The 14357-nt window shown below is 37.7% G+C and overlaps 1 long non-coding RNA gene across 1 annotated transcript; it reads left to right on the top strand.

Moving 5' to 3' along the window:
* The first annotated feature begins 2401 nt into the window (after positions 1-2401).
* LOC116783148 lies at positions 2402-6362 on the top strand. The gene is made up of 3 exons (XR_004355493.1): positions 2402-2513; positions 3759-3877; positions 6266-6362. It is a non-coding gene; the product is annotated as an uncharacterized LOC116783148 (long non-coding RNA).
* The last annotated feature ends 7995 nt before the right edge of the window (positions 6363-14357 follow it).

Genomic DNA, 14357 nt, shown 5'->3' with positions numbered 1-14357 from the left:
TCAAGGTAACAGCCAGAGGGTTACTTGAAAAGTCAAAATGGAAAATGATAGCTTTTACCATATGAAGCGGTTTAACACCTCTAGTGTTGATAGGAACAGGGTTGGGTGGACAGAGGAAGTTATAAAAGTCAAACCTAAATTATATATGTAAATCTTTAAAAGATTTAAAAGAAAATGTTATGTAAAAATTTTGGTGGAAAAACATTACTGTTACAGAATTGTTCCCAGGACCTAAATGCCAAAAGAATGTATCCTTCTTTAAATAAGGAAGTAACATTCAAATAGTAGGAAAAAAAATTTGGATTTATGACTGTTGATGTTTATTCTTCTTTTCTTCTAACAGGTCATTAACTTAAAACACAACACATTTCTGAATCTGCCTTGGTCTACAAATATACAAGGCCCATGGGAATAAATGAAAAGGGCTCTTTCAAACTCTGATGGGCTATTGTCTTTACTTTCTTCCTTTCCTTAAATCCACCAAAAAACTGTGGCATTATTTGCCTTTTTATTCCAGCAGTGTAATAGAAAGTCCAATCACAAGTGAATGTGAGGGAAATGGCTAGTGACATCAAGTTCAGTGAATTGCTACATCTTCAAATGAAAGCATCACCTAGTTGGATATCAGAGCACTCTAAATATTAAATTAGCACCACTGAAAGAGAGTTATGCATTGCTAGGGATGTCTTCAAAGAGAAAACCTCTTATCCTTCCTTTTTCACCTGTATAGCAAGGGTTTCTTTCAGTGGGAAAAATTTTATCATTCTATTGTACTTTACTATGCAATATCCAAATGTAAAAAGTTTTTATGGGGTTATATTCCAATTAAAAAAATACTCCAACAGAACCAAAACCCCCCCCACAACTGTCTTTAAAAGTACATAAATATATATGTATATAGATGCTTTGTATGCTGAAGGCTTACCAGTCATAGAAGTGTAGCCAAGCTAATTATTTTTTACTCCTTTTATTTGTCATCAGTTATGTATACTTTCAACACTGTGTTCACAGAGGAAGATTTGGGTTTGTTTACTCCTTTAAATTGAAAAATCCATTTTTTTTTTCTTTCTGGGAAAGATGGTTGGATAGCATTAATCTTTGAGCAGAGAAAAAAATATAGGAGAAGTAATAAAAACAAGCAAAGCAGTAAATTGTATAGAGTATACATCAAGCACTTCTTTTCACCATTCCTCCTCAGACACAGAGAAGGCACAGCCTTCATGTGTAAAATGAAACTGAATTAAAATACTGAAATTACTGGCATGGTTAGAAAAGATGACTAAACTTTTTCCTGTACAGCATCTTTCTGCAAGTTTTCCTGCTCCATTCTCTGAAACAATTGTTTCTGGACACTTCCATGAAGGACATCAAGCTCCAGAAACCTGTTGGTTTGCACTTTTGTTTTCTGTTGATCTGCTCTAAACCAGTCGATGTAAGCTTTTTTCCTATGAAATTACACATTCAAAATTTTCTCCTAAATATACCTCACTATTTCTTCTTCTTCCCCAAGTAAACCTACATTCTTTTAGGCAACTCCTATGGCATGGTTAATGTAATACATTAAGATCATTTTCAGTGTTCAGATAAAGTCACACTTACCTGTTATCAGAGACTCAACACATTTTGTCAGATCTTTGGCAGAACCTTAAAAAAATACTAAATTACTATGAGAAAGCTTTAGCTTTATGTGGTCTGAAGATAGATGGCAAATAAAAAAAGGACAGAGTATGCCTGTGCTGGAGTTGTAATTTAATGCATTGCTAACATCTGCTTCCTTTGTATGACTAGGCACACTCACAATTTTATTTGTTCTTTATTACCAAAATTTTCAGTTCTTTATATGAACTGTGTGTTACTGTCACATTTAATAAAGAAATCCTGCATAAAAGAGCTCTCACATGTAAGTTTAGTGCCCCCAGCTTCAATTCCTTTCTCTAAAAGGCTATGAACCCACTTCTCTCACCTCCCAGGTGAAGGTTTGAGTCAGTAAACTACAGGCTTATGTGAAAGCAGATGCTCTCATGCCCTCTTATTGTGATTGTTCCACTTTAATATTAAATATAGTATTATCATTCCGTACTCAGTAGACCAGAAAGAGAGGGTGAACAAACACCTGAGCAGAAACATAACCAAATAATTTAGCTGTTAGAGTACCTACCTAAAAGAAAAAAAAAAAGGGACTCTGTTACTCTCCCTGCTACAATGCATACTTAAACTTAAATGCTTAAACTTTTACTGGCATTTCAAAAGAAAGCTAGACTTCTTAGGCAAAAACTCTTATAACAAGGCACAGGAGGTATGTTTACAGGCCTCTCTCTCTGGTCTGCACCACATAGAACTGTTTTAACAGGAAGGATGAAGACTGAAGAATATCATAAAGACCAAGGTTTAAAGTATGGAGTAATGAATTAAAAATGCCCACAAGACCACCAAGAAGAAGGGAAATATTTAAACATCTAAACCTCTAAATAGTGGAAATATATGCTAATGGATAATCCACAGAGCAATGGATGGTAAGAATAGGAGAATATTTCTTTTTTACCTTGCTTTGCACAAGCACAATATAGAGGATGAGTCTCAACAGGTGAGAGAAGCGAGGACTGCTCAGTGTTTCAGTTTCAGTGGTCTTTAAATTAGGCTAAGCATGGTCTAGTGGTAGTCAGATAGTAACATTCTTAGTAGAAACCCCAGACAATTAATTGAGACCTTCTGCTGCAAAGGATGTGGCTGAGTAAGGGTCACTTTATTTAAAATTTGCATTAGGTAGAGATAGGTCTAAGCACTTAAGATGAGCAAAGGCATGCTGACAAAGACATACAAAGCCATGTCTATGTCACCATGTTCTAAGCTGGGCCAGTAGGATGCTCTGGACTCCCAGATGCAGCACTGCTCCAGGCTCCAGGCCCCACTGCCCACAGGGTGCTTTAATGCCAGCTGTTTTGCAACGCCGTGGATATGCAACTCCAAGCTTGATGCCAGCTCAAGCTCCATCACAGCAGACATCAGAAGGCCTGGAGAGGTTTTATGGATCTAGTCCAAGTGACAAGAACATAGATAATGGGTCATGATACTTCAGTCTGAAACTGCAGTTGAAAATCTGAATAGCAACTGCAATTATGAGTTCAGATCACAAGAAATAATTGCATAACATTAAAAAAAAATAAACTTTGTGTTCTCCTCCAGTTGCTCTGGTTGTCAACTTGTGACTAAGCTCTCCAACATCAACCAAATGCAGGCTGTATCCTTGATTTGAGTCAGTTGATTTGGAGGTCAAAACTAAGTCAACCATCAGCCTTTCAAAGGCTTCTTCACTAACCTCTTTAGACTCCCTACAGCTTTAGTTTGTGTGCAAAACAAGTGATCAGCATAGCAACAAATTCCTAAAGTAATGGAGAAGTAGCACCACACATTTAATATATGTCTAGACAATAGCAGTAGTGTTACTTTCTGAATTACAGCATAACAAACAGGGGCATATACAGGTTAATTAGTAATAAAGTTGAACTATTAAAGTGGATCTCAGTTAATTCATTGGTTTTCAAAGTATTTTAGGCTAGATGGATTCTAGCCAAGGCTCCAAGCTTATGAAACAGTGATTCATGGCTAATAAGGGCAAATGCCCTAGAGATACGAATATTTGTTACCCCAACTTGCTGACCTTTTCCCAAAGAGGCAGAAATTTAATTATCTCCTTTGAAAAGCACAATTATAGAAAAAGTCAAAACCTGATTTATATTCAGTTTCTGCATTTTTCACAGATAAATAAGCAGGGAGAAAGAGAAACTGAAGGAACATTTCCATCAACCAGAACCAGAATTAATATGTGTGCCCATGTATTTGAGGGACAGAGGAAGACTTCTCTTGCTACTCATTCAATGTTTGTCAGACCTTTCAATTTTGGCTCACTTCAGCTTATGAGCCATATAACATAAACCTTTCTCTACAGTGAAGTCAAAACTCAGAAAACTGCTTTGTCTCTGTCTGTGTCTCAGCTCTGGTTGGCATCATTCTCTCCACTGGCAGGGTAAGTGACTGGTCAAAGGGGTCAGTGGCACACTCCCAGTAGCAGAGACAAGCATAAAGTTGCCAGTCCCAGATTCACCACCAGCAGATACAATAGCATTGCCACACTGGCAGGTCTTGCAGGGGCTGTTGCAAATGCCAAATTAGTGGTTGTGATCAGGGATCTAAGAATTAGGTTCTGTGAAGCTTTATTCAAAGAAGTATTTTTCATCTGTTTATCTATATGTGAAATTATCCGCATTAATTTTGTTCTTCGTACTGACTCCTTCAACAGCTAAAATCACGACACTGTGAAAATGTGCTGATTAAGTCAGCAATTGTCCATGGATAAAGCATTGACATTAAAAAAGTAATAAAAAAGCCTTCTTAATTATAAATGGCAAACAAGCTGAATGCAGATTAGCTGACACACTTTCATCAAGTATACTTCTTTTAGAGTGATCTGAGCTCTGATCTTCCGTACTCACACAGGATCTCTTGGGAATGTATCTCCTGTAAGATCATATCTTAATTTGCTCTGGTAATATTTTTAGCAATTTGATGTCTTCCTACCCCCTTTCCCACCAATGAAATAAATCATATTGTGGTCATTAAGTAAACCCATTCATCCAGTTCCATTTGCTATAATTCTGCCTGCTACTGTGTAGCCTAGGGCTATTGATCAAGTATAGCATTCCATCCAACAATGTGTATGTGAGCATGTGTTTAATTAGAAACTTAATTTATTGCAATGACAGCATGGCAACTTTTAAACACAGGAATTTTTAGCCCTGTTTTCAACTCTTAAAAACATGGATGCTTTGTTTGATTGCAGGCAGCTTATTTCATTTATTAAAAAAAAATATTCCATAATTAAAATGAATTATGAAAATTTTTCATTCATCTATTTTTCATACATTTCCTTTAAGAGTTTATAAGCCTTCCAAAGGTAGGAATGAAAGTTATTTGAACCAGTATATGTCTCTGCAATGTTACAGATCTACAGACCCATAGGGTCTGGAAGGCACCTCCAAACCCTCCTCAGAGCAGGGTCACCTATAAGGGTTACTGAGCATCATGTGCAGTTGGTTTCTTAATATCTTCAAGGATGGAGATTCCATAGCCTCTGGGGGCAACCTGTGATAGAGTTCAACCACCTTCACAATAATGAAGTGTTTTCTTATGGCTATATGGGATTTCCTTGTTGCCCATTGCCTCTTGACCTCAGTAGGCCACACCAAGAAGAGTCTGACTGTCTTCTTTACTTCCTCAACCAGGGATTTATATACATTGATAAGTGTCAAAAGCCCTGCTGAAGTGAAGATAAAAACATCCGCTGCTCCCCCTTGCTCACTGAGCCCATCATTTCATCATGAAAGGTTCTCAGGTTGGTCAGATATGATTTCCCCTTCATTAATCCATCTGACTACTCCCAATCACCTTGTTTAAAAATGGTTTCCCAGAGACCAAAGTGAGACTGAGCGGCTTGTTGTTCCCTGGATCCTCCTTCCTGAAGGCAAAGGGGACATTTGTTTTTTCTCCAGTCCTCAGAAGTCTCCTTTGATCGTCACAACCTTTCCCAAATAATGGAGAGAGGACTCACAGTGACAGAGGACAGCTCCCTCAGCATCTTATGGTCCAAGGACTTGTGTGTGTCCGGGTTGTTTAAATGTTCCTTCACCACGTCCTCGTCCACCAATGATAAGTCTGCCTTGGTCTAGACTTCTCCTTGGATCTCAGGGTCCTGGGATTCCTGAGGGCAAAATTTACCAGTAATGATGGAGGTGAAGAAGGCACTCAGCATCTCAGCATTTTTCATGTCTCCAGTAAACAGGTCCCCTGTCCATTTTTACACCAGATCCACATTTTCTATGGTCTTTCTTTTCATGCTGAATTACCTGTAGACACCCTTTCTGTTGCCATTCACATCCCTCATCAGGTCTAACTCCTGCTGAGCTTTGACTTTACCAACCCTGTCTCTGCGCACCTGGACAACGTCTCTATATTCATCCCATGTTGCCTGCCCCTGCTTCCGTGCCTCATACACTTTTTATGTTTGAGTTTAGCCAGGATCTCCTCGTTCATCTATCCAGGATTCCTGCCACCTTTGCAAGGCATGAAGTGGGCCAAAGGATCAGTGTGCCTCGCTGGCATCATGATTTTAGAGCAGCAGCATGTTGTCATTTTCCGCCTAAAGCACTGAAGGCTGTCACAGTCATTTATTCTGGGCACTGCAAGCCACATAACTTATTTTTCCCTATAGGAAACCACCTCCTGGAGATTGTGAAGCCCAGCTCTGGGCACACCTGCAGCAGGGACCTCTCCTCTGAGGACACACGGCTGCAGCTCCCAGCTTTCTGATGGATGTCCCCATCCCTGCCTTGCCGGCCACAGGCTGTGCCTCAGGGAAGGGCTGAGCCAGCGAGGGGTCCCCACCTCGCCTGCCTGTGTGGGAGGGAGAGGGAGCCAGGGCACGGACTCGGGGTCGCTGCTTGCTGATCAGGTGCAGCACAGAGATGAGCTGAACGACGGGGTGAGCAAAAGCATAAGTGAAGCAAACAAATGTGATAAAAGATGCTGCAAGGGCGGCTCAAGTAATTCTGTAGAGGGAGCCAGTTTGTCATCGAGGTACTGAAACCTTGGAAAACTCGCATTCAAGGAATGCAGAATTGTCATCATCTCTTGGTCATAACACAGGGGTCCCAAGGTCTACTGCACTAAAACTTAGAGTAAAATAGGCAAATTGAGTTTTTGTAATTTTCATCTGGATTCTCTGAATTAAACTCCATGATAAACCACCACCCCTGCCTTCTTTCAAATAAGAACTTTCTCTGGCTCTCCCTTATTCCTTCCAGTTGTGAAGATCTTACTAATTCTCTATAGTTCCTAGTTATTTCCTTCTAAAAATAATTTTTTTCTAATATTTTTGTATCAAATATGACCACACCTAGAAACAGCTCACTCTTCCTCTTACAAGGCATCAGCTAAAGTGCTTCTCCTAAGATTAAAGGAAAATCTATGCTAGGTATGATTTGATTTGAGCATTAGCAAGACATATCTGCCAAGATGTTAGCACAATTTTCCAATAAGTACACACTATTCTAATTTAGTATTCTGTTCTATTTAATTATTTATTTCCAACACAGAAAGCATTTCATTAACTAATACTTCATTTCAGTAACCAGAAGATGCTGTCCAAGAACTTGACCAAGAAAAAAAGCAGAGATAACCTCAAGATTCACTGTCTTCCCAAATAACAGACTCCTGGTAACAGAAGCTACAGGACAAGGAGGAAGAGCTTGTGCTGCTGTCAGGAATACATTTCAACCCTATTTTGGAAATAATTAGGAATTGCACCAATTCCTCCACATCCCAAGTTTTGACATATCTTCTTATTATACTGTGTGCTGCTTCAAACAAGAAAAGAGAACCAAAAAGGAGTCTGACTTCTAAAATTTTTCTGTTTTGTGCCACTTTATATCCAGCACTAATAAACCAACTTAGATGTGGCAAAGAAATGAGAAGTGTCTTTGTTTTCTGCAATGGGCAGATACCTTCTCTAAACACAGAAAGACAGTTTTCTACTACTAACCAGATTACGCCTGATGTCCTTATGGTAGTATAATGTTCAATATTTCCCTGAATGCACTCCAACTGCTGAGTTCTATTGCAGGTCTTTTTTAAGGATATATTGGAAAACATATATCCCTCTAACGTTTCCTTTCTTGTGTTTGTTACCAGCAATAACTGGATTAACTTCTCCACCCCCTTTGGGGGAGAAAGCTATCTTTATCACATCATTGCTTTCTGGTTTCCATCTCCAGATGTCTGAGAACCTCAGTTCTAAGAGTTGCACAGAGGTGCACAGTCTATCCACTGGCTGGGACAGACACAGTAGTAGTGTGACACTTTAAAGAATCAGTCCTTCCCTATAATAGTTTGTGGTTTTATAAGGAAGACAGAGAGTCAAAAGCAATGTTGGAATGACAGGAGTTAGTAAGAATAAGACTCTAGGTTATGGAGACAGAAAAAGTTAAATTTCCCTTGTATTTTCTATTTTCTTACTAGTTTTACTTATTATTCTTGCCTCATCCTCCACTCACAGGAGGCAGCTCCATCACAGGGATATTTCCTCCCTCCCAGTCATCCCTCCAGGACACGCAACAGCAACTAATTTTTTTTCTATTTTATTCTTCAAATGCTCTTTTCTACATTTCTTCTGTTTCTTCTAATGGCATTATATCTGTGCCAAAATTTTTGTCTCCGTGAGGTTTTTGCCTTCTCTGTTGTTACTTGCAATTAGCTTAACAACTTATCACTCATCCACAGAGGCTTTAAATAATTTATATTTCAGCTTTTGCTTTACAGTATTTCGTCCCAATCTTTTTTGAAAATTATTCTTTTTTTTCATCCTCAAGAGTTCTTTGCTCATAAACACTGCCAATCTATTTTACTTAATACATTTCTGATTGTGCTAAATTGGAACATTTACATGTTAATACACCTGTATTTGTATCCAAAACCCATCCCTAATGATCATGGTACTTACCATATCCATTTTACTTAATAAAATTCAGTCTGAAGTTTTTCCTTGCTGAGTTGCCTGTAACACATACTGATACAAAAATGAGTTCTACATGAAGCTTTAGTCCTCCTTATTAATGACTGAATAAATTATACGAATTAAAATTCCCTAGATATCATTGCAGTCACTAATCTAATGCTCTCAGCTATCTCTGAGTGTGCTTCCCTTCCCTGAACCACAGGTGGTAAACATTTTTTTCCACCCCCCTCAATACTTCAATTTAAACTGAGTCCATATTTCCACATTCCCCTTCATTTTCAATAATCCCCATCACAAGCTTAAAAGTTATTAACTCACAGTGCCACCTTTCCCAGTTTTTACCTACCAAATATTCTGATGCAGAGTGTCCTCCAGATTCCTGATCTAATCACAGACAGCACACACTACACAAATGAGAATTGACACGGTGTTACCCTAAGTTTTGTAAATATTATTAGTAAAATAAAGAGACATACTTACAACCACTGTCAATAGAAAGACTACTGAGATCTTTATAGACTTAATGTGCCCATAAATTGTTACTTGTAGAGCATAGGAACCACAGCAGTCAACCTACAGCAAATAGTGGTAAGCACTTCAGAAAATGTTGTTTAGCTTGCTCACCCAGCAACTCTGCAAAGCTGTTGCAACAGCATACTTAGTGTTGTGTTTCAATATCTACTTTTTGTTTTCTGTGAAAAGCCATATATCTGTATCGCAGAATTCAGTTGGAGATAGAAGTTTAAACAGATAAATGTTTAAATGAGAAATTTAACAAAAAAATATTTTTTCTCTGAATTCTACATAAAGGAAATAGTACTCCTCCAATATCCTTCTATGAATTTAAGTCACCATTTTCAAGCTGTTGTTTTAATAAAAACAATAACAACCAGGCTCGTCTTTCTCCTGACATCTGGAACCAACAAGGCAATGGTTTTGAGCTTCAGAGGGTGAGCTGCTTCTAAAACTCTATTTAAAACCTCCAGTTTCTGTAGCAGATTCATTGCTATATACCTAATAAAAGGAATATAAAATTGAATAAAACCTCCTGTAAGCTGCAGCCCTGCAGCCATGTTGGAGATTGATTCCTTTTTTATTTGCACACTGTCATGAAAATTGCTTTTGCTGCTTCCCCTCTCTCTGCCATTGTCTCACTGCTTATCCCCATATCCTTGGGATGGTAGACTGGAGCAACATGCTGCTGACTGATGCACAGCTAGGGACAGACAGACAAGTTATTCAGACTTTTCTTTGGTTAGAAGTACCAATCTGAGTATCTGTCCTGCAACAGTCGTCAGTCGTCATGAAACTTGTAGAACTGAAATAATCTTGGTAAAATTCTGTCTTTCCATTTAGTTAAAATTGACCCAAATGTTAATGGAAAACAGAAAGAGAGCAGAGCCACGGGACAGCATGAAAACACAAACTTCCTGTCTTAGAAGGTCACATTAAAAAGCAGGAAAGAGACTTGTCACTGTGCAATCTACACTTCACTGTGTGCCTCAGAGGGTGCACCATGCCCCTGAAGTCGATTTTTCACATTCCTTCTCTAAATTTAGTAGTATCACAGAAAATCATGGGTGTGTTCTGATTACTTGGCTGACAGTGAGAGTATTTCCTTACTACTTCCCTCATGTGCCAAAGGCCAGAAATGTCTATTTCTTTGTGCTAAAGACTTAACTACGTGACCAGTCCTCATGCACCTGACCAATACTAATGGACTTTAAAAGATGGATAATGAAAAATAAGTATTAAAACCAGGCTTTTCTTCTCATTCATGAAAAAATGTATTTCCCTGGGAAGTATCAGAACACTATTCTGGACAGTGAAGTTAGATTTCTGCCTGTCTGAGGATGACTTGAAACTTCAGGATGCATAAATGAGAAATAACTATCTGGAGAACATCACTTCTCAGACTTATGCCTACCTAAGTAAGAAAGGCATTTGAAAGCCTGTAAAATAGAGAAGTTTGCCTGACTGACAGAAAACCAGGATTATTCCTCTCAGCCTACCCCTTTTTATATTATTAAAGGGAAAAATGCACGGAGTAAAGGTACCTTGCATTTCTTCTAGAACAATTATAAACCTTTTTTTTTTTCTTTTTTGTGGCAGATTATATACTTGCAAAAAGCCTCTCAACTATCATTTCTTCCTTTACCTCACGCTACTTCACCACTTCTTTCAAGGCTTTATTTGGGACACTTGTCTTTTGCTTTATTTTAAGTATGGTAAAGTCTAGAAATATGAACAGAGTAATGGACTGGGACAAGAATGCAAAAACACTTTCTGTACCATGTGTTCATTATCAGTCCCTTGCTGTCATTAATTTTTTAACATGTCCTTACCTCATCTTTAGCATCTTTTCAGATTTTTTTCTTCTGGCTCTTCTCCTTTATCTGCAGACTTAAAATACACCTCTTTTCCCCTCTAAAATTCATCTGACTGATGTGGACTCATAAATTTATAATAATTCCTGAACTTCATTTTCTTTTTTCTGATCCATTTTAAAGACAAGGATCTTATTTTGAAGTGCTTTCTGCAGACAGAACACTTAGAAACTTTTTTTTTTCTCCTATCATGACCACAGGCCTTCAACTAATTAGAGCTTTAAGGGAAACAAAACTGTTCCAAAACTCACAGCAAAATAGAGTGAGCGGCACAACTGTTCCTCCTATCCATCTTCAGTGTGCTAAAAGGGAGATAAGGAAAAAAGGGAAACAACCACAACACCCACACCAGAAAAGCACAGCTTGAAGAAATGGGCCAAATAACTCCCATTCTCTTGAACTGATGTGTTAGAAGCATCCCTCCTGTGAACAACTGCCTAACATGCACATGGTCCTTGGCTGACAGCTCATTTTTTTTCTAGAAGAAGATTGGTTTGGCTTAATATATTCATTGTGTATTTTGTGTCTATGCTCAGAACAAATGTACACCCACATATTTATGTGTTATCATTTCATTCTACGAAAAACATATTGTTTGAACTCACTCGAATTACCAGTATTAATAAATCATATCACAAAATACATTTGCTACATCGCTTCTGCCAGTAAGCCATGGGAGGAAAGGGGAAAAAAAATTTGCTTCATGCACATGTTCTAGGGACATCTTGTTCTTGCTTCTCATTGTCTCACTTTTCCTGACTCCAGACAGAAACTCGGCAAATGAGGACTGACTTGTTTAGCACCCTCCAAATGTGCTGAAATGAGTTTAGTCACAGCCCACACAGAATGCTATTTCTATTTACTGCAGTCCAAATCTGCTGTGCAAGTGAGGACCGTGGATCAAAGATCAGCCAGCAGGCAACAGATATTTTATTTCCAAACCTTGCTTGTGGAAGAAGACCAAAAAAAAATTTAATTTAGCAGGCTTTACATGAAATACATGTAAGCATCATACAAGTAGGTTTTATATAAAATACACATAAGGAACATAAAATGGGCTCAATCAAACAGTGGGATATAGTAATCATGAAAGTATGACAAAAAATTTTGGTAGCAAGTTGATTGTCCAGTCCTTATAAGGTTTATTTTGTAGAATATTTTTTCGAGTCCACATTAACTGTTTGCTTTTAGATTACACTATTAAAGATACTATTTCCCTTAAATAGGCTATCTAAAATGCTTTTAAGACATGTTTATGGTATATCTGATGATATAATAAAGTTCATTTAGTTCCTATAAATATTCTTAAAGGATTGTTTTCTGCAGGTCTTTCTTTTTCCACACCAGGCCACACAGTGATATATGATGCTATTAGTTGGCCATCTCAGCCCAGTTTCTCCAGTAGATGTACATATTTTTAATTATTCTTTCTTTGTCAGAATGAGTGGCATTTTACTGGCTGCTGTATTGAAAGTGGCAGGCAGTTGATAAAGTGCTCTGTGGACCTGTCCTTCCACTCATCAATTTTTTGCAGGTGTAGAGGTTTGCTTTTAAACACTACAATTCTATGTCAGATGAGATGCATACAAGCTTAGGAGGTCTATTCAAGAAGCCATAAATTCTGTGTGTGTGGTTCTTGTTGGGGTGCCTTTGCTCCTTTCAGCTCAACATACTGTTTTATATTTTTCACATTCATCTAGAAGCTAATAGTTATAATTTAAAACAAAAGAAACAAAAAAAAACCAAACAAAAAAACCCAACCAAAACCCAACAAAACCCAAACTCAGAAGCACAGTCTTTTTTTTTTTATTCTGCAATGAAATTTGTATTCTCTCCAATCCAACACATGCACAAGCCCTACTTAGGGTGGTAACCTTTGTGCCCCTTTTGCTTTCTGTCTCCTTAGCCTAATTGAGTCAGAATAAATGTTATATTACCCTGTGAATGCCAGAGAGGAAAGCATTCTTGAGATTAAACAAAAAAAAAAAAGGTTTCAGAAAGGGGAATGAAGAAAGTAGAGACCAAATGGAGTTTTCCTGGTCTTAGGGGACTTGCCAATTTGAGAACAGACAGTTTAGAAACAGCCTTAGAATTCTTCTAAAAGAAGATAAAAGTTCCAAATCAAGTACCAGTTAAGATCTTTTTGTAATAGCATTTATGTATACTTACTCTTCTACGCACCTGATATTATAAGGATGTGATTTGCTGAAAGGTGCCAAGGACTATTGTTTTGGTATAGCAAGACACCTACACATCCATTTAAACTTCAGCTTCCTATCTTGACAGATGACTTCATAAATTTGCTCTTCAGGTCAAACACATGACTGGTTTGCAACTAATTTCATTATTAGTTTGGATCTGTTTCTGTACTGCCCAATAGACAGTGAAACAAGCTGTCACAGAAGTGGTATAGCTGTGTTAATGCAGAGCTCTGCTAAGGTGAATGCCTTTAAGCCAAGTAGTTATTTCATTAGGACTATCATAAAGACAACAGAAATGAAAAATCCATTACTGATGCATGTGGTTTATTACACCTGTTAATCACCTTTGCATCAAAACTCTGTGATTTTTCATGTTAATCCACACAGTTAGAGCTTGCAACAATGGCTCTGTTTTTTTCTCCATTCTATCTATTACACAGCAGTTAGTACTTAGACATTATTCCACTGGAAGAGATTATCAGTATAATCAAAGTAATCTCTCAACCTACTTTTCCATAAATTAAACAAGCAGTGTTTTATAATGTGTCTTAAAATACACAGCATTTTTTTGCTCAGGGCTTAGCTTAATTTTCTCTCCTTTCTCTGTGTCTTTTCTAGCTTTTTATTGTCTTGCACTTGTCAGATCAAACCTGTGGTAGATAATCAAGCTAATATTTTTCAGAGGTAAAACTCAATTCTTCCCCATGTTTGTAGTTCCTTGCGTAGCTGATGCCTCCTTAACCATTTCTTGCCATGGTATAACTTTAGGACCTCCATTGCAAATCCTACCCCTTCTGAATTGCTGGCCAATAAGAAGCAGTTCTGAAATAAAGAATGTATACCTCAAATCAATGCTCTAGCACTACTGAATACCTCTCAAACAGGTTTTAGGTAAAATTAAAATCTCTTTTTGTTTGATCCAATACACTGATTTATTTTATGTAAACCTCCTATATCAATAAAAAACATTAATACATGTAATAGATATTTGAAGTGGTAAGAAAAAATTAAAAAAGAGAGAATGGACTAGAGTCTCTGTACAGACTGAGTGATTTATAGGTCCAGAGACTTTTAACTAATGCCACTGCTAAAATGTTTTGAGGTTAAAACTGAATTATATCGGGTAAAACATTAATGAAATTTTAGTGTAGGAGCCGAATTTTACACTACTCCAAATTCAGGAAATGTGTCTTCCAGTAGCAA

The sequence above is a fragment of the Chiroxiphia lanceolata genome, chromosome 2, assembly GCF_009829145.1.
Source record: "Chiroxiphia lanceolata isolate bChiLan1 chromosome 2, bChiLan1.pri, whole genome shotgun sequence".
NCBI classification, from domain to species: Eukaryota; Metazoa; Chordata; class Aves; order Passeriformes; family Pipridae; genus Chiroxiphia; species Chiroxiphia lanceolata.
Note: the sequence above shows the minus strand (reverse complement) of the source record. Positions and strands in the feature narration are given on the sequence as shown.